General features: G+C 37.8%; 1 protein-coding gene across 1 annotated transcript in view; it reads left to right on the top strand.

Annotated features, from left to right (window-relative positions):
- LOC122787181 (A-kinase anchor protein 2-like) overlaps positions 1-25,462 on the top strand; it is a 126,786-nt gene that overhangs the window by 28,366 nt on the left and 72,958 nt on the right. The gene's annotated exons all lie outside the window — the stretch shown is intronic.

Raw genomic sequence — 25,462 nt, forward strand, 5'->3', positions numbered from 1 at the left:
CTGGTGTCATGTGTAGAACGCGTAGTCATGGTACTGGTGGTTTTCACACTCTGGGATGAATTTTAGGTCACCAAAGGGTATAAGGTGTATCAGGACAGTGATGGCCCACACACACCAGTTACTTGTAGTTCATTCAGAGTTAGCTTAGTAGCATTTTCTTCTGCATGCTATTTATTTGATCTTAGTGACTGGACATCTGTTCTGATATGACTCAAAATTATAAACAAAATTTTACATGCAAGTATCGCCACACTATACAAAAAATAATGATAATATTCAAGTTTAATGCAGGAAGGATTCCGGCATGATACAAGATGCCTAAAATAGTAAAGAAGAAAAGTAAAAAAAATACACTATATAAAGGATATGATAAACATCAAAAAGTGCATCTGCAGTGCAGTACTGACAGGAACAGAATGCCCCAATATTAACCTGAGTCATAAAATTCAAATGTAGGTGGAAAAAGTGGGCCAAACCGATTTTACTGAGCACCTGTACTTAGAAAAGCCTCATGGCCGGGAACAGTTTATGTGGGATGGTTAATTATTTTAGTAAACGAATAAAAGTAAAAACTAAAAAGAGAGAGAGAGAGGCTACTAGGAGGTATAGAAAAGGATGAAGGAAGACAGTTCAGGTGCAAGAAGCAGCATCAGAAATACTCAAAGAAAAGGGAGAAGCAATATGGTGAAATGTGGTTAGAACAGTATAGCCATTAATTACTCCATGGGTAAAAAGGAGGTCCCACATCTGCAATCAAACAACAAAAATGAACATCAGTGTCATACTGGTGTAGTTCCTGCAGTACAGGGTTTCATTCTGTCAGCCTTCATTTGCCTGTGACCTTGAGCAAATCATTTATCAACAAATTGCTCATTGGTCACCGTTGTAAAAGGACTGTGTGTCTTGTAGACTTAATCTGGTTAACAAATAGGTATTATTATTATTATTATTATTATTATTATTATTATTATTAGATGATGATGATGGCTACTTAGAAAATGTATATGTATTTCACTTTCTGTATCATTTACTGATTAAGGCACTGTTTGTACACTCATCTAATGTTATCCACCTGCACTTAGTATTACCACAGAAGAAATACAACTCATTAAGTGATTAATTGCCAGAAACAGTGATGTCCTTTCGGTTAAGCATGACAAAGTAAACAACCCAAAGACTAATTTTATAAGGGGAACAAAGCCAGCAACACTCCTTAACCAATATGACTAACTCTGAGTTCACCAAGCCTCAGGGTAAGTTGTATTAGTTTCATTGGATTGCCCATTCTCTCTGTCAGACTTGAACAAATGAGCCTTCATGTATTTTCCATGAAAATAGTGAATGTTTCCTTCAAAGAATACATACAAATTTGTGATCCTGTTAAACTGCTGTAGTTAGCCAGGCACACCTACTTAAACTGCTGTAGTTAGCTAGCCACTCCTACGTAAAATATTGTAGTTGCCTAGCAACTCCTACTTAAGTGTTGTAGTTACCTAGCCACTCCTACTTAAATGTTGTTACCTAGCGTCTCCTGCTTAAAATGCGGTAGTTGCCTAGCCACTCCTCCTTAAATGTTGTAGCTACCTAGCTTCTCCTGCTTAAAATGCAGTAGTTACCTAGCCACTCCTACTTAAATGTTGTAGTTACCTAGCCACTCCTGTTTAAGCTGCGGTAGCTACCTAGCCACTCCTACTTAAACTGCTGTAGTTACCTAGCCACTCCTACTTAAACGGCGGTAGTTACCTAGACGGTCCTAATAAAATGTTAGCATTACATAGCTACTACTAACGATCTAGGAGGTGATGTATGCAGTCTACAACAATCATGAAAAATTGCATGGCCTTAGTCATACATACTGACCAGGCCGTCACTTTCCTAGTATATGTTGTATGACAAGTCCATAAGCATGTTTATTTTCCTCACTTTGGATCACTTTCAACTGGTTAATATTAGTTTTAACAAGTGAATTCTAGTCCTGTACTCCTTGGTATGTACCAGATTTCAGTAACGCTCTTTACAAAGCTCATATCATTCCATGTCACCAGTAAATGGTAACACAACAGAATGACTCATTATTTCATGTACCCATACCTTTGTTTTTTCTTAGATATAGTTCTAATCATTTATGACTATCACTCCTACAGCCTTCTCCTAATCTCATGAAAAGTGTGTGTGTGTGTGTGTGTGTGTGTGTGTGTGTGTGTGTGTGTGTGTGTGTGTGTGTGTGTGTGTGTGTGTGTGTGTGTGTGTGTGTGTGCACACGCATGTACATGTGTGGCAAATAGGAAAGTTTCAGGGGTCTGTTGTTTCACCCACTAGAAGTGGAATTTGATTTTGGGGTATTGGTGGCTGGGCTTTTGCTGTACCCACATCTCCCTGCTCATTTGTAAAGTTAAATGAAATGTCTGGCTAAGTAACCCTCACACATATATACATAGATACATAGAGAGAGAGAAATAGAGAGACAGACTCTTCTTGCCTCTTCGTTATTTGTTTCCCCCGTTATTTTATAAACTTGAGCAGTCTTATACCTGTTCTAGATTTGCCTGCACAGAATGTGCCACTGTTTATTTCTACATAATCTGCAGTCATTCAAATTTCAATCAATTTTTCCATTCAACCTTGCCTATAAATTATATTCAAAATCTGTCCTCATTAGCTCATACTTTCTTTTGGAGACCTCTAACCATAACTATCAGCTGTGCCTGATTTTCTTTTAGAATGTACCTGATTTTGTCTCACATTTTTGGCCTGTTGCTCATAAAAAAATATGGCTTTCTGGCAAACCTTTTTTGAGGATTGCAGTCATTAAATCATGGCAGACATTTGGGTTTCACAGTTGATATTCGTCTGAAAATGCATGTTAACTCAAAACCTATTCTGCCACCTTTTAGTTTATAAAAACACTATTTGTAACCTGTCCCTGATTTTGGGCCTTTCTCCCTCCTTATTTTTGGCTTTGTCCTTGATTCTTGAGTTAAGAAGCTGAGAGGTATATCTCTTGCAATATCTGTGATCATCAGTCAGTTGCATGGTACGCACTACTAAATACTACAGAAAAAAGTATGGAGTTTCCAGATTTCCCATTACATCTGGGAAACTGTGAAACAAAGTATTTAATCTGAACTGTATCCCAGAGAAGAAGCTTTTCAAGTCCTCATTTTAACAACATGACATAAAACTGCACTTGCAGTTATGATATCACCAAATTTCTTGATAAATGCAACTAACATCCAGTCAATTACTATGCATCATCACCTAATTACAACACAGCATCAGTCTCTATATATCTGTGCAACACCTATCCTATTCGATCTCACCTAACTTATGACATGCCAGATATCTCCTCCATAGTTTTACTACAGCATGAAGCAACCTCACTCTCATGTGTAACAAACTGCAGCAATATTATTTGCTATATAGCTAATATTGTATACATAGCCATTTTTTCAACACTTGCCTTGATGTTTTTCTTATGGATTCATGTTGTCGCATTACACTATTTTCCTGACATTTAATTGTCTTACTTTCTTATCTTCCTATTTTTATGTTATAAAATCTTTGCTTCTGCAAACTACCTGTCCTTCGTATTGGCTATAGTTGTATTCCTTTTTTTTTTATTGTCTGGAAATTTCTCTCTCCAGTACCCTACTAAACATGGTTATTTCACCTTGATTCCTGGTTAATAAATGGAAAATGAATAAGTAAATTAAATACTAGTGTATATAGGTTCATAGGTTCATACTAGGCTATCTGCCCTAGGGCATTTATAAGCCTAGCCAGAGTGTGTTTGGCTTTCGTCACCCATTTTAAATTAATTTTGCTATGCCCTTTTTCGAGGTTAGTATACTGTGCCTCTGTCTAACAGTGACACAGAAGTGATACCCGGGGTAAACCTATGATCTCCCATCCACACATCAAGATTCCTCTTGAAGAGAGTCAATGAGGGACTCTGCCTAACCTGGACTGGGATTTTATTCCAGAGTGAAGGGAGCCTCTGGGTTATGAATCTGTTCCTCCAGCATGTCCTATTTATTTCAGTGCTGAGGTTCAAGTCTCTCGAGCGCGTAGCTCAATGGGATTTGGATTTTCTGAGGTGCAGCATGTCCATTAATTCCAGGTTGGACATGGCTTTATACGTCAGGCACAGATTGCCTCTGAGCAGGCGGAATGCCACTGAGTAGAGCTGGAGTTTCTTTAACCGGGCAGCATATGGCATCTGTTTGAGCCCTTTTATCCTCTTGGTGAGGTACATTTGGGGTCTTTCCAGTTGCTGCAGGTGTCTGGTAAGGTACATCCCAAAAGGGGCATTGTACTCAATTATGGGCCTGATGAGGGATGAGTAAAGAGGCACGATGACCTCCCCTGATCTAGATGTGAATCCTTTCATGATTAGGTGAGCTATATAAAATGTTTTTCTAACCACTTTGGCCACTTGGTTGTCAAATGAGAGATTGCTATCAACTTGGGTCCCCAGGTCCCTAATTACTTCTTCTGTACTTAATGGATTACCACCTATGTGGTAATTTGTGGGCACTTTGTTTTTGCCAAAGGGGATGACTATACACTTTTTGGCATTTAGCTTGAGGCCATGGCTCTGGCACCAGTTTTCTGTTTCTATGAGGCCCTTTTGGAGGATGCTTGTGTCAGCTGGAGAGTCGATTATGGCACCCAGTTTGCAGTCATCTGCGAACTTGGTCAGCCACAGTCCTTCCGTGTTGGCCTGTACCTCCGAGAAATATATACCGAACAAGAGAGGTCCCAGGACTGAGCCTTGTGGGGCGCCACTTGTAACTGGTTTGGAGTCTGACATGGCTCCAGCAATTCTAACCATGTGGGTTCTGTCTTTGAGCCAGTTTGCACTGTCCTTGAGCCAGTTTGCAACCCATCTAGTGACATAGGGGTTTATATTTAAGCTGGTGAGCTTATCTATAATGCCCGAGTGGGGTATTGTATCGAAGGCTTTTGCGAGGTCCAGGTAGGCTGTGTGGACCCCCTTCCCCTCGTCAACAGCCTTGGTGACTGTTTCAAAGAAATCCACCAGGTTTAAGAGGCAGGATCTTCCCTTAACAAAGCTGAACTGGGTAGGATCCAGTGTCTGTAGGTCCCAAATATCTTTATTTATGAGGTCCATGATGATCCTTTCCATAACTTTGCAGACCAAGCTAGTCAGGCTTATGGGGCGATAGTTTCCATATCCTGTAGTAAGGCTGAGATTGAACAGTAGTTTTATGTTTGGGTTTAGCTCTTCTTGGAGTTCATGTAGGACGCAGCCTGGGACACCATCTGGTCCCATTGATGCTGTGTTTTTTGCTTTGGAGAGGGCAGCTCTTACCTGAGCATCTGAGATGTCAGGGGGGCAGCACTCTGCTGGGATAGATATTTGCCCTTTTGGTGGGGAGGGGGGGAGACGTTTGCGCTGAACCTGTCAGCTAGGATGTTGGCAATGTCTGTGGGTTCAGTGTATTTTTTGTCATTTTGGACTAATTCTGAGCATATCTGGGAATTCCCACCCAGGTTCCTAACATAACTAAAGAAAGCCTTGTGATTATCCTTAGTGTCCTGTGCAATTTTTCTCTCGAAGCTGGCCTTAGACGATTTTATGAGTGCCCGTAGTTTTTTGCTAATACTGATCAGAGATGCCTTCCCTTTTTGGGATTTTGCTCTATCATGTAGTAGCTTCCTCCTTCTATTGTATAGTTTGTTTATTGCTGGGGTCCACCAGACAGGACGTCTGCCTTTGGAGGATTGGGTCTTGGTTTTATTTGGGATTGCATGATCCATGCATTCCTGAAGGTGTTCATAGAATGCGTTTATAAAGGATTCTGCGGTCTGGGCCATATTTTCCACAGGCCCTGGGGCTTTGAAGGATTCCACCTCGGTTTTGAGGAGTGTGAAATTTGCTTTAGAGAAGTTTTTCACTGTGGTTTTAAGGGCAGAGGGTGGAGTCAGGATTTGAATATCCAGTGAGATTAGTTTATGGTCTGATCTTACCAGTAAGGGATACACTTCTGGTCTGGAGCATAGAGACCCCATGTTTGTGATGATCAGGTCCAGTATGTTTTCCCCTCTTGTGGGAGTTGTAACAAGTTGTTCCATAGCATTTGAGTTTATAAATTCTAGGAACCTTTGGGCTAGGGTGTTGGAGCTAGAGTAATGCTCCCAGTCTATGTTTGGGTAGTTGAAGTCACCCAATATAATGGTGTTTGGAGAGACCTTCATATTTTCTAGTGTTCTCAGGAAGGCCAAGTGGGGTTCCTGGGTTTGGGAGGGTGGTCTGTAGCAGGCTATAAACTGGAAGGCAGTTTTACCCACTGTTAGTTGCACATGGATAGTCTCTGATGCTTCGTGCTGTGCCACCAACCTGGATGTGTGGGTATCTTTGACGAATATTGATACTCCCCCTCCTTTTGTGGTTCGGTCCAAGTTTTGGGGCCGAAAAGCATGGTATGAGGTATAACCTGGTAGTGCTGGGGTGCTCTCAGGAGCCTTGAACCAGGTTTCTGTTACTGCACAGATATCGATGTTCTCCATGCTAAGGAGAGTTTCGAGTGCATGCATCTTGAGGTTTAGACTTCTGGCGTTGAGTAGCATTACTCTTAGTTTCTTATCCCTTGTGATACCTATGGAGGTGAGTTTGTCTTTTGAGCCTTGCCTAAAAATGGCACTATGGGGGTAGCAAGAGCCTTTGCCAATATCCGAAAGCCCAGGGGTGATAGGTGCAAGCCGTCCCTAGCGAAGCATCGTGGCTTGTCGAGCATGTCATCCCAGGCTGACAGGCATTGGATCCCCTTTGAATGACACCAATACTTAAGCCAGTTGTTGAAATTAATCATCTTGTCTTCATATTGTGGCATCATTCTTGGTGAGGGTAAGATGCTACTCAAGGTCAGGGTCATACCAGCCTGGGCTACATGCTCAGAGAGCTCCTCTATGTCTCTTTTCATGTAGTCCAGGGAGGTACGTCTCAGGTCATTCACACCAGCATGGACAATGACTGAGTCATATTTTTACTTGCCTTGGAGTGACCTGAGCGCTTGTGTTATGTGGCAGATCCTAGCACCCGACAGGCAGCTCACCGTGACCTTCTCCTTGTTCAGCCTGGTGAGCGGGACATCAGTGTGCCTGATGATAAAGTCACCTATTACAAGTGTATCAGGTGTGTTCTTTAGCCTTAAGGGCTGTGACTGTTCGGCACACTGGCTTTGTGAGCTATGTGTTGCACATGTTTTGTTTTGGGATAGCGGTTGCTTGGGTGTCTGCTTTGGAGGTCTCTGCTGCTTAGGCAGATTTTTATTTAGAGCCTCCGAGTATGTTTTTGTGTGTTTATGTGTTTGGTTTGCTGTCATCGTAGGTCTGTGAGAGACTGGAATTGTAGTGAGTGTGGTTTCCTTCTCCTCCTGACTGGTTTCGCTAGTACTGAGTTGAGAGAGCTTAGCCTCCAGTATGGCTATATGGTTGCATCTCTCACATGTGTTGGAATTTGTTGGGAGGAGGAGAGGGTTGTCTGTGTACATGAGGCAGTTGTAACATTGCCTCAAGATTCCCTGATTCACCAGCTGGACCGGAGAGGAGATTGACAACTGACCTTTGGACATGCTAGAATAGTATTGGGAATTCCTTTATAATTGAAAAAAAGGGCCAATGGGGAACGAGGTACTCAAGGGAGTTTGTGAGGGTGTAGTGCTTTTAATTTTTTAGTGCTGACTTATATAATTGCTTTAGTGAGCAAGTGCCAGGTAACTTAAATGCAATGTGTTACAGGTAACTTAAAACGACAAACAGTAACTTTCTTTCAAGTGAAACAAGGAAATAAGTACAGTAAGCAATGCAGATATCACTAGGGATCCACAGAAGCACTGAAAAGCCACGCTGTAGGTGGAATTAGCGTTTCAGGGAAATAACAAGCAAACAAACAACAAGCATACAAACAAAGCTAGATTCAGCAGGCCTGGATCTAGTTTATGCTACAGCAAACAAGGTGTACCAATTTCAGTAAGAAACAGTTCAAATATGCAGGCACTATAAGCCTTTAACCAGAAATTCCCAGCTCAGAAGGGCAGAGTCCGGCCTCTCCTCCCACAAGAGTGCAGACCACGAACCTTCTTAATGTAAAATAACTGGCCTGAAGCCCAAGTGCTTAAACCAGAACTATATATATTAGTGACAAACCTCTTCTGGTCCATGCTGTACAGCAAATTAAATGTTCTGCCAGTGTTTTTTTTTTTTTAACTTCAGTCATATTCCTTAACCCAAACTACTCAAATATAACATTGATTTTTAAATGGACTATTTGTCTGTCCATGTCGCCCTTGCTGAATCACACTGCAGCAGTTTTCAGATTATTATGACTAATATATGCTTTTGTTTGCATGGTCACATATCAAGGCTTGTTCATTTTCAATCAAAATTTATGGTGCTGTCTTCATAAAGCATAAATACATGTTCTGCCTGCATGCCTGGAAAAATAGTAATTAACAATGGAAGTATGACTATCTGAAGTGTGCTGGATATTTGGAGGTATGATCTTTCCTTCATGAATTATTGTATTACCTACTTTATACTACTCAGGGTGACAGGGAAGCCAGAATCTGTCCTACCATTTATTTGGTTTAAGACAGGCAACCAGTCCTGGATGAGATATCAGGCCATTGCAGGATGCACACATGGCATGCATGCATGGGTGTGCCCACACATGCATACCTTGTGGGCATGCGCGCATGTTCCCCCCCACATGCATTCACAAACATATATTTTGGCAATTTAGAAGATCACCAATTCACCTGCAGCATATCTTTGGAATATGGGTTGAAACTGGAGCATAGTGCAAAACCCGGCAGGGCTATAGGGAATACATGGAGACTGTACACAGGATGTCTCTCATAGGGACCCAAACTGAAGTACCAAGTGATGTGAGGCAGCAATGCTAACTGCTGCACCAATGTGACTAATACCCTATTAAAACGAGTTTGCTGGTAGTTTTGTCTTATGAATCTTTCCTGATTGCGGATTTCTTGAGCTGGCCATTCTGTTAATATGTACCCATCCAGCTTGCAGCATGTTTTCAACCTCCTCTGGCACAGAAAACAGCTAGGATACTGTAGTCCATGTTTGGCTGGATAAATTGTCACAACTGCAATTAAATCGTACACAGTCTGTAGCTGTAAGTTTAACTCAAGGGCCAACACGTTTGACAGTGAGAGTAAACCTACTTAGGTTTCACCTCCTGTCTTGATATGTTTGATTATGGCTGATCACATACTCTTCTACACAATATGGTTGACTATCATGTGTTTACTTTTATACCATATGTGATACAAACCGCAACTTGCATTCCTGAACACCGTGTCAGTCTAGTGTTTATTTGTTAATGTTTTATTCACGGGGTAGATGATCTTATCTACAGAGATCCTAAAAACCTCATTTGTGAGTGCCTACAGTAAGATATGCTAAACACCAAGCATAAGTCCCGAACAAATGTCATCTTAGGTACATATAGAGAGCGTTTCTTGAAGATGGAGCAATCCCAGTCCTAATAAAACAGAACAAATACATTCCTGAACAAATGCACTTAAATATTATTACTTCATGAGTATTTTCTGTGTGCCTAGATTTTGAAAAACAGAGTACAAATACCCCAAAGAGAAAAGCCATGAAGCAGTAGATGTGTGTCCTCAAACTGTAGAGTGGTTCAGTGTGAAGCAAAGCTGTACAAGAAGGCATCAGACTGCAATACACAGGGTGCGACTCGTCAGTACTTCACTGCAAACAGTATTTGTTTGTCTTATGGGTAAACTATATTTCAGTTAAGCAAATAAATCAGTTAAGAAGCACCAAAGTATATTTCTTAAAGAAAGGATTACACCAAAGTGTATTAACCGTGAAACCATATTTAACTGCCACACCTCCAGTGCAAAACATTACAACAGTTACATAGATTCCTTAACACACTACAGACTGGTTCCACTTGAAGATAAATTGCCTTGTAGTGCAAACAGTCTCACAATTCAGTTAGAAAAAGTCAAAAACAATAAGTACTAGCAGTTATTTTGGCTTTCTTAAAGCTTATCAGTGCATCACAGCTGAGTTTTCACTCAGAGGGGATCTGGGCAGTGTTTTATAGCCAGTCATATTTATATGACTGCATAATGTATTTCAACCTGTTGTCAGAGCTTACACGTTTTCTATTTTTTCCAGAATGTACAGTGTTACCATACTCTTCCTTGATTCAGCCTTTTCATGATTAATGCATTTTCACTAGGACATACACTGAGCAGGAACTAGAATTCGGTCCTATTTCCTTTGTAATTTATCTCTAGTGAGTACGACAGGACAGTTCTACCACCAGAAAATTATAAAATTTACATAGTTACAGATTTCTAGATGTAAAGCTTTCAATTAAATTGTACCAGTTTAGTCACTTAAATTCTCTTTTTGTACTTTTTTACATCTGCTTGCCTTATTGTTAATCTACTTCACTCTGTTTCCACCTTCCAAGTCCTTTTTACATGTATTGGGGCATACCTCTTAACCTCTAAAATCAAGAAATCTGGACAAAGCCACAAACAATGAGGGGACAAAGGCCCAAAAATAGGGACACTTTTTAAATATTGCTGTTACATACTTAGAAATTGATAGACTTAACAGGTTTTGCATTAGTATGAATTTTCTGAAGGACGTGGAGTCTGAAACTCAAATGTCTGCTATAATTTTTTGACTTCATTCCTCAATGATTTGCAAGTGATTTGCCAGATAACCACACTTTTATTAGGAACAGGTCAAAAATATGAGGCAAAAATCTGGGCATTCTGCAAAAATCTGGACAGTTGAGAGGTATCATCAGAAATATGGTCACTTGCTGTACATAGCAGAATATCAAAAGTGTATTATATGTGCGCACAGAAATTCAGCCCTTTACACAATATCTTATCATGCCTGCTGCTTTAGTGCTTCACAAACCAGTGTGATACATCCCACATACATGAGTTTAATTCCAGTGACCTCTACTTATGTACAGTATAAAGCAGAACAGAACATCTAAGTAGATTAAAGCTTTTGTGCCTAGAATAAGAAATTACATAAAAAAAAAACAAATAGCAATCCTATAATTATAGGCTTATGGGCATGGGAAGGTAAGTTTGCAACACAAGCCCATGTGATCTAGATTAGAAATAGCTGTCAAACAAGGCTCTTCCCTGATCTTTGTACTTCTAACCAATAGATCTAATTGTCAAACATTAACTTTAAAAGAAAATCCACCAGTTTATTGTTTTATTATTTCTTGTAAGATGTAGATTACTAAGAAACAAAGAGAACTTAACTTTTAACCAGTGTAACAGCATAGTCATTCCCAATTTTGGCCATCAGTGTGCTGAGCAATGGTTGGCAGTGGGTTTCACATCACAGGTGCATAAATGTTAGTGAATTAATTGAAAGGAAAATTGGCTCATGAATGATCCATTGAATTGTCATTGCCAACTCCTTTCATCACCATAACTACCCCACCGAGTATCTTGACATATTACAAACCTCTAGAAAAATATTTAGCTGGCATGGTGGATGGGGGTTCCCAGTAATTCGGGTAGCTTTTGGGGGCCAGTAGATTTAGGTAAGGGGATTCAATTACTTTTCTGTCAGCTGACTTCCCTTTAGATGACAGTAACAGGCCTGTACTTTATTATACTTTTACCTTGAGATCCATTTGGGATGTAGTTGAGAACATTATAAAATGAGCAGCTATTTTTCTACAGCCTACTGGGCTGTTAGATGTATGATGAATTTATGTAATGCATGTGGCAGAAATTAATTCAGCTATAGTCACCGTTACCTATTTATTTCATACTTGTCCAGTCCTGGATGTCCTAAATTTAATTGTGGATAAATTAACAATTTCAACTTGTTCAGTGTCAAAAAGCATTTTGTCAACAGTGAACAGAGTTCCTAAGGCGAGCCAGACTTCAGATTACTCTGTTTAGTGCAGAAAGACAAATCCTAGGCTGAGGTAACTGATGCACAAGAAGGAAGACAGTCTGAAAACGAAGTAATATGCACCCATTTAGGAAACATGGGATGATTAAGGTAATCCATCAGCCAGTGCATGCCTTGCTGTATTTCCACTGCCATTTCTTGGCTAGAATGCAATATATATATATATATATATATACATTCACATTGGCGAAAGTACACTTGTCCGAAACACATTTTGCCGAGGCCATAACTCCGAATTTACACTTGTCCAAAACGGCACGTTGCCAAAATGGAAAAGAGTTAAAACACATTAACTAATTTTCTCTAATTTTTGCAGGCGGGCAAGTCCCCTGCACCCCCCCATGTGGGGGGATTCACCGCCCACATCCCCTGCTAATTATATATACTAACTCCGAGATCGCAGTACAGTGACAACAACAGTATATTTGTTCATGCATACTGTAGTGCGATCACAAAGTGCCGTTTCAAACAAGTGTAAATTCAGAGTAATGGCCTTGGCATGATCCACTGAATCTTAAGGTTAGAGCTCATCTTTTGAAGCAGTTTTCCAAATGCAAAATTCACAGAAACTCCTGGTCAAAGGTAACCAGCCTGAAAGCATTACTAACTGGAAAGTAAATACAAATAGTAGGGACTATTCCCCCAATCCCCCTCCCCATGAGAGGTTGCTGCTTCCTCCTCCTTCCTGCAACCTATAGGTTGTGCTGTTAGTATATTGCAGGTGGTCTTTCCTTTTCCTTTGTTGCTGGTAGTGGTAGTCCTTACTCAGTGTCACATCAGTCATCCACGCCAAGCAGAAAAGCAGAAAAATAGCTTAAAAAAATCTTTCCTCTTAACTCTGTCAGCAGCTACCACCTACAAATGAAAGAAATAATGCATTGATGATCTCAGTAGCTCAGCCACTCATGAATATGTTGCCCATTGACATTAAAATTAGCCATATATATTGCTGATAATTCTGCAGATGTATGAACTATCAGCATGCCTACACACTCATTGATTTTAAAGTAAAAAATTCCACATCGGTAGCTTATTCGATGGTATGAAACTGCCCTGCTCCATAACTTTTATTTGGCATGTTCAAGCTGAAAGATTAGGGTTTTCATATTTAGCCATTCCAAGGTCTACCAGTTCAGTTGTTAAAATAATATTAAGCAAAAATTAACTTTCAAACTCATAAATGTGCACAGCATTGTGACAGTTTTGTAAATAAAGTAAACTAAACTGTTTTGACAATGTTAAACTGCTTACATGTACTCGCTTATTTTCACAGTGCAGTGCAGAATAACCTGGAAGACATCCCAGCCAATCCATGTACAATACAGAGGGGTAAAAGTGCTGTGTAGAACATAACCAGTACACCATAAAAGCTAAAGACAGTTGTTTTTTATTCATAAGAAAGCTCTGAATCAGAAATAATGTTATGCTAGCTTATTGTCTTATCTTAGCTGACAGAGAACATTTCAGGTATTGGAAAATGCTATTCCAGGAGCTAATACTTTACAGTTTCATTCAAGCTTGGTTGAGTCCATTCTCAGAAAGTAATTTGAAAGAAAGACAGGAGTTGCATTTCAAACATTCCTGGCTTGAATTCTGCCACAGCTTTTTATTCACTTGCACATTCCTTTCAATTATTACTCTTGTAGCCTCATAGCTGTGCACAGAAATAAATGCATGCTGTATCCAGACCCTAATTAAACATAAGTCATCGTATCTAAGGTGGGTGCTCTTATATTTCAAAGCCTTTATATTGGGAAAGGTCATAATATTTGATGTTACACAATGCTAGTGAATGTGTAAATTTGCAACATTATCAAAAAACATGTTTTAAAGGGCTGCTACAGTGTAAATGTTATACTTTATCTTTCTTGAATGTATGCTCCCCTTTAGAAAAGTACTTTTATGTTGTCTCATACAAATAAAACATAACTGTTCCCCACTTCAGGAAGTTGTCATCTTGGCTATTCTGTCATAAGATGTATTGTAACTTGTGTTTTTTGGCCCAGAAAAACCTGCATAACAAGATACCTAAGGTCCTTCATTTTTTTCCCTAACACTAGTGTCATACTGAGTCTCTACACATTTACAGTAATTTTTGTGTGTTGTTGTTGTGTCTTTTTGGCTTTTCCCGGTTAGGGGTTGCCACAGTGGAACTCCGGTCCGCTAATGATTGGCAGTAGATTTTTACGTGCCGAGTTGCCAGCTCTGATGCACAACCTTCAATGAAGGTATGCCCATTCACGCATGTCTCCACACAGAAGATGCTTTAGCTGAGAATCGAACAGGACAACGCTACCGCAGCACCACCACTGCAGTACTGTCATTTATTGCTGTCTTCCATTTCTTCCAATGAGCTATAAACATACTTAATTGCTAGGGATTCACCTCACTTTTACTTTGTACTCTCATTCACAACTGCCTTCTTTCCTCATACTGGGGCAATGAACTAATCAAATCTTTGGGAATGCATTGCCTTTTACCAGTGGCGGCTGGTGATTTCAAATCAAAGGGGGGCTGCAGGAGACAGCTGAATGGGTGGGGTCAATGGGAGTGGGTGTGGCCAACTAGAAAGGGGAGGAGCTATGCTCAAAACCACAAAAACTATAACTTTAATTAAATACTCTGCCCTGGGTGTCAAACCATCATTATGAGAGTCCAATCAAGGCAAAATGAAGTGTAGAAGAAAAAACATATTTCAGTCTATTGGCTGCATGACAGCTTACTTAATATCTAGATGGAAACAAAATGGTTGTGAGGCATGAAAAAATAAACTACTTTTTAAATACATTACTGGAATGCTAGTCAAAATCAAGTATAAGAAAAACAAGCAGCACTCAACTCAAACCACTTCTCCTTGTACTCCAGTTCTAATTATAATTTATATTTAGCTTTATTAAAGTACCAAGTAACATGCTGAAAGTAGCAATCTCTGTGATACCCCCACTTGTAAAGATGTTTCTTATCCAAAAAAGACCTGCTGCCTGACAACAACTATCTACTTGTTTCATGGGGAAAACATGATCAAAGTAAAAAATGAAAAGCAAACAGGAAACAAGCTCAACATACATTGCTTAAAGGATTACTGCACAGGATATGGACCAGACATGATAGATTGGCATTCTGTTTAGTTTGCAGGTAAAGCCTGTAATGAGCTCTTAAAATAATATAATCCTTTCCTTTATTACAAATACTGTCATATGCATTTCAATACCCAAGGCTTATATGTTATCTAGTTATGTAAGTATTCTCTGCATGGCAACAACAGAAAGGCTTTCAATGTTGGCAATTCTTTAACAGTATGCTTATTAAAACTTACTTGCATCTTACAGTCTCAGACAAGCTTACCAGATGGTTATTAAAGCACTCCTACTTAAACACAGAGCAACAGGCACTTTCTGAATAATAATAAGCATAAATCAACAGTATAAAAATATGACAGAAACCAGAACATTCTGCAAAATCAAGGACAGATGAAAAGCCACTGTAGTACATGTGTCTACCTTGGATGGGGGGATAGTCTACACATTTACACTGCATAACTGCTCCTTGCCTTGCTTGGACACATCCAGAGTCACTACATGGGGGAGTGGGGTGCAACAAGTATGTCACAATTTGAAATGTCTCTGGCTGACTGCGATGGCCCTGACACATTTGTCATACCTGTCAACCTCAGAGCAAGAAATCTGGACAAAGCCATACATAGAAGTGGGACAAAGGCCCAAAAATAAGGACAATTTTAAATATTGCTCTTATAAACTTAGAAAGATAATAGAACAGTAGGTCTTGCATTAGTATGAATTTTCTGAAGGGTATGAAATCTGAAACTGAAATGTCTGTCATTATTTTCTAACTTCAGTCTTTAATGATTTGCCACTAATTTGCCAAAAAAAACCCACAGTTTTATGAAAAATGAACCAGAAATGTGATTCATAAATATAAAATAGCCACACAATACAGCTGGGAACCTGTCAAAGAAGGGACACTTTTTAATATTAGTACTGCTAACTTGAGCAGCTGACAAAAATAAAAGAATCTACATGCATTTCTGAAATAAAAGTAATCTAAAACTGATTATTACAGTTATTTATTAATTGTAAACCCTCCATGTTTTCTTCCAAAATTGCTATTTTGCAGAGGGATTATTAGGAGAAGAGCAACATTTTGAGCCAAAATTGGAGACAGTTCAGAGGTTTGGATATGCCTAATTCTATAAAGCAATTTATTTGCATGTACCTCTCAACCTGTTAATGCAGGAAATCTGGACAAGGCCAAATATATGGGGGAACATATAAACAGTACTAAAAATTGCTCTTGTATAAACAGAGACAGTTGATCGAATAACAGGTCTTGCTTTAGCATGCATTTTTCTGAAGGTTATGAAGTCTGAAACTCAGTGTCTGTCATTATTTAGTGACTTAATTCCTAAATGATTTGACAGAAAACCACAAATTTTATGAGGAACAAACGAAAAATAAGAAGCAAAAATCTATTCATTCTGCAAAAATCTGGACAGCTGAGAGGTATAGTTCAGCCGGGGCTGTCTCTGAGTTTGCTGCCCTTCCCCCCTCACAAAATCATGGTCAAATGGAGCTTCTCCCCCTACAGCCATTTCAATGAACCATTACTTGGCTATTTCACCCCATTTACCATAAACACTAATGTGCATACTGCTTTACTTCTGCGGTGATTTGGACTTCATTTAAAAGTTTTATTTTGCATTTTACAGTGCAAACACTAATAGCTATCATATCTGCTAAACAAAGCAATGCAGTCTCACAATGAGAACAGACTTAGCATTAAAACTTCTCTGCCCTTGAAAACTCACAATCACTGAAACAGCATTGAAACCCACATTCAAAGAAAATACATTTTGCCAGTGGTAGATTAACTTTGGGTTTGGGCTGTTTTCAAATCACAGGCCCCTTGCACACGAAACATACACATGCTCTTTCATACACCTTCCTGATTGTATTAAATTATATTCCTTGTACAGTACAGTACAGTTTTAGAGGGTGTTTTAAATTTATTGTTTTGAAATTTTTCCAGTAAACAATGAAACAAAATGCATGCACCAGTAATGACAAAACTGCCCAATTTAGAACATTTCCATTATAAAAGTCTACTCAAACTTCTACAGTCCACCAATATCAGTACATATGCACAATCTCTGAAGAAGTAAAAGTCATCTAAATAATAATACATTAAAGAGATCTGTAACTAATGAAGAGGTTGCTGCTAGCAAACAACTTTGTATTTCATTGTTTCATCTACAAATAAAGTGCCCGTTACTCTTGAGGAATAAATTGCCTATCTTACACTAAAAAAATGATAAGCTAGCAATATTGCACTAGATGGCAAACTGATAACAGGTTCATAGTTACTAGGTATCTTCGCATCCACCCCTTTTGCAACACAGTACAGTATCAGCAATGTATCTATCTACTGTGGGAGTAGAACCCACAGCCTTCTGCATCAAAAGCAAGTATACTACCTGTTGAGCTATTAACAATGCAAGCAGACTCAGCATAAGCAGCACTAAACTTTTGCTCCCCTGCAGCTCTCAGCTCCTTGTAAAATCTACTCAATCCATTGTATCTCTGAACTTTGCAGCACAAAGAAATCTGGAAAAAGCCAAAGTTTATTGTGGGGACAAAAGCCCAAAAACCAGGGACACATTTTAAACATTGCTTGTATAATGTTGGAAAGTTGCTAGAATAAAATGTTGTGTTACCACCATACATTTCACTGCCAAGCCTTAAACCCAGGACCCTGTGCAAAACAGTCAGAGCAACATACCACTATGCCAAATCAGCTGTTTTGTGAAAGAGGAAGACAGAAACTTAAATGGCTACCATTTAGTGAATTCAGTTCTCACCATAGCACAGCTGTCAACCTCTTAGCACAAAACACCTGAACAAAGCCAATAATGGATGAATACAGCCCTCAAACATTCAGTGAATTCAGTTCTCGCCATAGCTCTCAACTTCTTAGCAAAAAACACCCGGACAAAGCCAGTAATGGGGGAATATAGCCCCCAAACATATTCAGTGAATTCAGTTCTTACCATAGCTCTCAACCCTAGCACTAAACCTGGATGAAGCCAATAATGGGGGAATACAGTCCCACAAATATGAACAAATTTCAAATATCCATCTTATACACTTAGAATTGCTAGAATAAAAGCTTTTGTGTTACCATACACTTTCTGAATAATATGAAGTCTGATATTCAAATGCATGTCATTTTTAACATTTGTTAACCAGGAAAATCTGACTTGGAACAAAAGCTAATTTTTAGAAGAGGCCCAGGGAGAAACACTCCAGACAGACACATGTCTTTGTAAGATGGGAGGACACTAGAGGAAACAAACACAGGGAGGGCATACGGACTCCACACAGAAGGTAAGGCACCCCAGCCAAGAATCAAACTAGAGAACATATAGCTGTCAGGCAACAATGCTACCACTGCACCTATGTACTACTGGCTTTGCAAGGACACAAAAATATAGAAACCACAGATTTTATGAGGAACAGAACAAGTATGAGGGAAAAATCTGCAACATTTTTACAAATGGTGGTGGGTAGGGAATTCAGGCTCTTGCCACCTGGGCCCAAGGTACATGGTTCAAGCCTTATTCTCTACCCACCACCATGTAGCACCGGGGGCATTTTACACACACACACACACACACACACCCTCCCCTACCTGGGACAGGTCCATTTGTTGCAGCACTAAATCCTTCCATAGCTTCATTCGTTGGAGCACTAGCAAGCCCCGTGAGATGTCCTTCCCTGACGAGACTCCCAGCCTGCTGACGTTGCAGTCTGTGTTCGATTCCTTTCCAGTGACAGTCTATGCAGTTACAACTGCATAGACTTCTGGGATCTCTGCACTTGAATGCTTCTTAATCCAGACTGCTGCTGAGACAGTCTGCGCATGCTCCAGACTGGTTCAGCAGCAGTCTGGATATCGGAAATGCTGCTAGCGTGCATGCGCGAAGGTCCGCTACTTGCGATCGTTTTTTTTTATTTTCTTTCTTTGTATTTTATTTTATTTTACTTTCTATTACCTTCTTTCTTTTTTTACAGCTGGGGGGCTGCAGTCTGGCAGTCCAATAGCACGGGCCGCCCCTGCCCTTTACATAGTTAGATTGTAGGTAAGGCTTAAATGACAATAAATTAGATATCACTGGTATAGAGAGAAGCTTCATTGGGGATGAGTATCTGCAGCTAACCTAGTCTTAGTTTTACAAAAAACTCCAATTTAAGCACTATTTTGTAGATGAAGAAAGGCATATTTGCAGTATGTTTAAAAAATGGATAAATGGATCATTACTGCTTACTAGAGGTTTAGCCAAAAATCTTATCAAAATGTCTGAACTCATCAAAGTCTGCCCTCTCCTAAAGTTTAACTCAATCCTTAAGTCTCATTTCTCCATACAGTATGGTTCTAGTGTTCTGTAGATACCAGAAACCTGCTTGTACTTTTTAAAACTTTTATTTCCTTGCATTGGAATCAAAGGAAGGGAAAGCCCATCTACTTTTTTTTTGTAAGCACAACTTCTCACATACTTTGCAGAGGAATTCATCTCTGCCTGCATGACACATCATAGACACAGTCAAATCTGAAGTTTACCCTGTCAGGTACTGCTGTTAATCTTAGATGGGCAATTAATCCTTATAATGTCAGGAACACAGCAGCTGATATAAAAAGACAGAAAGCTGTAGAATTGTTTTCCACTGTTTTTTTGCAGAGAGGAAAAGAACTTAATACTCTGCTTGACTAGCAAAATGAAGCAATTACATCAGTCTGGGGTTTAAAAGCAGTTGTCACCTCTTCTGACAAATATACAGCAACACAGTATTGAAATGCTAAGATTTAAATGTTGGTTATTTATAATATTTTATATGGTAAGATAACTTAAATGTAGTATAAAAGTTTTCTGTGACATTTAGAGAAAAGTTAAAAAATATTTTTTCTTGTAAAGTATCAACGCAGTTATCATTTTCAAGCCCCACCCCCCAAACACACACAGGACAGAACTGCAGAAAGAGACAAGTGGCAACCTTATCAATTAGGTGCACTGATAAAGTTAATAAAAAGTATTTTATGCTTTTTTGTAACATCCTCCTAGAGGGGGATGCATATCCGGTACACACAGATCCATGGTAAGAGATTCCCACTGATTTTATGTCAGTCCTTACATTCTTAGACTGCATGAGCTCTTTTAGTCTACAAAGGAAATGTGACCTTTGATGGCAACCATAATATACTGTTGAATTTACTTTAACATATGTTTACTGTGTGCTGTTACATTAAAAACATTAAGAAAAAGAAATCAGGAGTACTTACCTGTGTTTAAATGCACAAGCACACATGCGCGTGTGCACACACACACACACACACACACACACACACACACACACATTTGGACATGCATTTAAACACAGTACTGCATCCCACATATAGTGTTCTACATGCTACATACATTTTTATACACTCACAAACATACAGACACACACACACACATATATATGTTTGTATATATATATATATATATATATATATATATATATATATATATATATATATATATATATATATATATATATATATATATATATATATATATATATATATATATATATATATATATATATATGTATATATATATATATATATATATATATATATATATATATATATATATATATATATACATATATATATATATATATATATATATATATATATATATATATATATATATACATATATATATATATATATATATATATATATATATATATACACTTGTAATTCCCAATGACCAGAATACCGAAGATGAATATCCTGAGATGAACATCACGAAGTTGCAGAAACCCAAACGGCGGCATTTTACCATGGTAACTAAACAGTTGGCCACTGCTAAATGGAATGCGTGCCGAGGCCAACATGTCCTTTTCTCCACTGAAGTGTGATCCCAGAGTTAGTATATTAAGTTGGGGGGGCCTCACTTAGGTGGATGTTACTTAACTAAGCATGCTTTCCATTTAGTGTTTACTAACAATGGTACAAAGCCGACATTCGAGTTTTCGCAGTTTCTTGATTTTCATTTCAGGATGTTGAACATTGGTATTCTGCTCATCGGGAATTAGAAGTAGACACATATATGTGTGTGTATGTATGTATGTGTAGAATAACATATGCAGTTACAAACTTTCTATTTTGATTTGTTTTTCTTTAAAGGACATGAAACACACACAGGCATATAATTTAGGTATACACAAACTCGCACATTTGTATGTTTTTGTACATATGCACTTTACATACAGTGTGTATATATATATATATATATATATATATATATATATATATATATATATATGTGTGTGTGTGTGTGTGTGTGTATACACAATCACACACACACACACACACACACACACACACACACACACACACACACATATCTATATATGTATATAGATACAAATGTATTTATAATAAAATTAACATAGTAGAGTTAAGCATTATTAATATATACATTCTAGTAAATGTTGCCTAATGTTTTGCATATTCAGTGTCACATATTGGCTATATGATGCACATTCAGTTTTTGTCAGTGTCTTTATGTTAGTATTTTTTTCTTTGTATTGCTAAGTACATTTATTACTTGTTATTATTTTTTGCCAGTATAGCCCAAGTCATGGCTGAAAAGGGTCCTGGGACCAGTTCACTTTCCTGGTGAAAAAGAAAAAAGGGGGGTGAACATGACAGAAATATTAAAAAAACTAGTAAAGCACATTTTAATTCTGCATCATTCATGAGAGAGAAAAAAATTCCTACTGAAGGCATTGGGAAGTAGCAGACAGACTTAGTTTGGAGTCCTACTGCTTGTCACCTGTAAATGTACAGCAAGGATTATTTACTGCAATGAGAGTTTGCACACTTCAGCATGAGATTATGAAGGAAGGTCTGTCAATCCATTTAGAACTACAAAAGAATCCCTTTACAAAAGCCTGCAATTTACCTACTTTCTTTTGCTGGAAGTAGCTAACAGCTATTTATTACATAGAACATGCTCTGACAGACACATAAATGAGGCTCATTCAAGGGAAACATATAATTAACTCTGTTACAGAAGGTGTGTTAAATGGCAGTGCTTCACAGTTCTGCCATTCTATTTTTAATGGCATGAGAATACAGGAATATCCAAGAAAAAATGACAGGAGCTCAACTCCAAACACTATTTTAATGAGTAAAATAATAAAACACAGCAAAGCTTTTTCAGTTACAAAGCTCTTTCACAGTGCAATTGCACATCTCATTATCTTCACAGTGTTTAAATATTTACACCAGCCATTCACACATATTCTTAAAAATCACACGTGTTGCTAAATATAAATAAATAATGTATTACATATTATAAGTATTACTATAACTATAATATTATTATACTAAATATTACAATAAAAATAGAAACAAATACTACTTATATACATATTGATGTCTATTTTTTAATATGGGCTTAATACTATTGGTACTATTCAATCCTGGCATTTTATGAGCCCTGAAATAATTAATCCAGTCATATTCAATCATCTCTGTTTTATTCACTAGGTCACCTCCTCTTGCATTGAGATGGACAACTTGTAAAACCCTAAACTTAAACTTATGATGAGGGCCCACAGATAAAATGTGTTTGCTCAGGGCATTCATCTCAACATAAAATGAATGTCCATCTCAATGCAAGAGGTGACCTAGTGAATAAAATAGAGATGATCAAATATAACTGGATTAATTATGTCAGGGCTGATAAAATAGGATTGAATAGTACCAATAGCATTAAGCCCATTTTGAAAAATAGACATCAGTATGTATATAAGTAGTGTTTATTTCTATTTTTATTATAACATTTAGTATAATAATGGTCAATATTGTTATTAGTAATACTATATGTAAAATATTCTTTATATTTGGATTTTATTATAAATTTATTTTTATTTGGTCCTGGGCTTGTTTATATAGGTGTGTGTGTGTGTGTGTGTGTGTGTGTGTGTGTGTGTTCCTTTTACTATACTGTTTTGTTTTAACTGTATTTAGCTATTTAACAACACACGTGATTTTAAGAATATGTATGATTCATTGGTGTAAATATTTAAACACTGTGAAGATAATGAGATGTATAATTGCATTCAGAAAGAGTTTTATAACCCAAAAGCTTTGCTGTGTTTTATTATTTTACTCAATAAAATAGTGTTTGGCATTGAGCTCCTGTCATTTTTTCTTGAATATTCTTGTTGCTTTGTCTTCAAGAGCTCTTTGGACACTAGGACTGGTTGGTTTTGTGTGTGGTATGAGAAAACAACACTTCCTTATGTCTGGCATGACTCAAAGAGGACTTGAAGTGTATTCTGGGAAGAAGGAATGAAAGCAAGAAAACAAGATCACATTACCAAAAAAGGCCCCATCATCCACCATTTTGAGGGAAACACATTAAACTTGAAAAATAATCATGTGGAGTGATTATGAGACAATAAATAGTTCAGAAAACAGATATACAATGAAAAAAACATGTTTTTGAGTGCTAAGGTGGAGTTTTCCTTTACTTTGTTTTAGGTAAGAATGAAACAAATTTAGTAACAACTTCTTATACAACCACAGGGACATGGGTGCTGCATAGAGCATTGAGATAAGATAAAATGTTTATGTACCTCACTTTTTGACCACAGTTGTCATTTAAAGAAAAAAGTCCTTGCTAAAACTGAAAAATGCATATCTTCATTATATCTTGCTGTTCTATGCCCTAATAATGTATAAGAATCACTTTATTTCTCATCATATTTTAATTTCTCACCAAATGGCTAATTAGAGAACTACCATACTGATTTCATTTTTTCAGCCCATTTGTCCTCCTCCTAGAATGTATTATTGGTCTTTATATTATAATATAATACAAACTAGACATAATACTTTTTCCTCTGTTTCATTACGTTAATACTGTTATGATTTACTGGATTGTTATATGATCTAAAATCATAGTGTCTGCATTTTTTTCAGTTGTATTACATTAAAAGTTGTCACATTTGCTCATTCATTGATGTTTAACAATTATCACTTCAAAAAGCTAATAATGCAAAATACAGTTGCCTGCATCTTTGATAATGTCCTGCTTCTCTTTACTGCATGGATAAAAGCAACACTTCACTGGCAAAAGATGAGAATATTTACCAATATGTTTATGTAGTCTTGCAGTATTACTCACCTTTCATACAAAGTACTTTAAGAGATGAAATGAAACTTTTTCCAATTAGCCAGTTGCTGTTGAAATTTTACAGCATTTTACTGACCTTATGGAAAAAAAACAGTTCTATGGTGTAAAACTGTAGATAATGACCACCAATGAAAATTACTGAGTTGAGGCCATTCAGGCTGAGACAAGTTCCTTTCTGAAACATGAAGTTTGAATAGGAAGAAAATTGTAAGACATTCATAGTCTGTGATAGGGGAAGCTAGTGGAAATTTAAAAAAAGTTAAAATTAAATATTTCCCTGTCATTTCTGGAAAGATGGAGTGGCTGCTCTACTACTGGTTAGAGTTCTGAGAAGTAAAACAAAAGTGGATAGAGTTCATTTTCCTCTTAAAATGATGGATTCCAGATGACTACAGGATATTGTATGACACATTACTGAATATATCTTAAACTGACAAAAAACACACTCAACAAAAGTTAAAAAAAAGTCAAACTGTTTTCTATGGGAGGATGCCCCCCCACACACACACACACACACACAAGTAGGGAGTTATGCCCTCTGTATCACCACAACTAATATAATCAACTCAAGCGTCCCTGTGCTGAAAAAGTAAGGATACACTCCCACTTGGAACCAGTTTACACTTCATTTATGTCCACAAACTAAATAGGAAAACCACTAGATAAAACAACAAAAGACCAGTATATCCAAAATATTTATTGATAAAACTCTAGTGCTTTGGCAAATAACTGCCTTCAAGGAGTATAAACCACAGTCTGTATTTCTTCCCTCTGGAAGGATAGTTTTTCTAGCAGTTTAACATGGGGGATTAAATCTATAGGCTCTCCGTTTATATACTGTGTGACAATAAACAAGTCACTCAACAAGACCGTGCTGCTGGGTCACCCCTAACAAGCAGAACATGTGATAATAGGTTTATCCTGTTAACAAATGTTTAAAGACTACATTACGGATTTTTGCCAAATGACAATAGCCAGCCATTTCAGTCTTTAGAGTACCAGGCAACCACACTTTTACCATACCTGTGTGATTATTATATAGCTACTGGTGTAGAATCTGCAAATAATAGCTTGTCTTCAGAGCTTTCTAGACTAGACCTGGAATAGTTTTCCTTTGAACTCTATCTGTGGAACCTGATTAATTTTGATACATGAAAAGTTTTTTGTCTTTGATACAGAAAGTAAATTTCTTTGCCTTTT

This window comes from Protopterus annectens, chromosome 13.part0, assembly GCF_019279795.1.
Source record: "Protopterus annectens isolate FY-2018-M chromosome 13.part0, PAN1.0, whole genome shotgun sequence".
Lineage (NCBI taxonomy): Eukaryota > Metazoa > Chordata > Ceratodontiformes > Protopteridae > Protopterus > Protopterus annectens.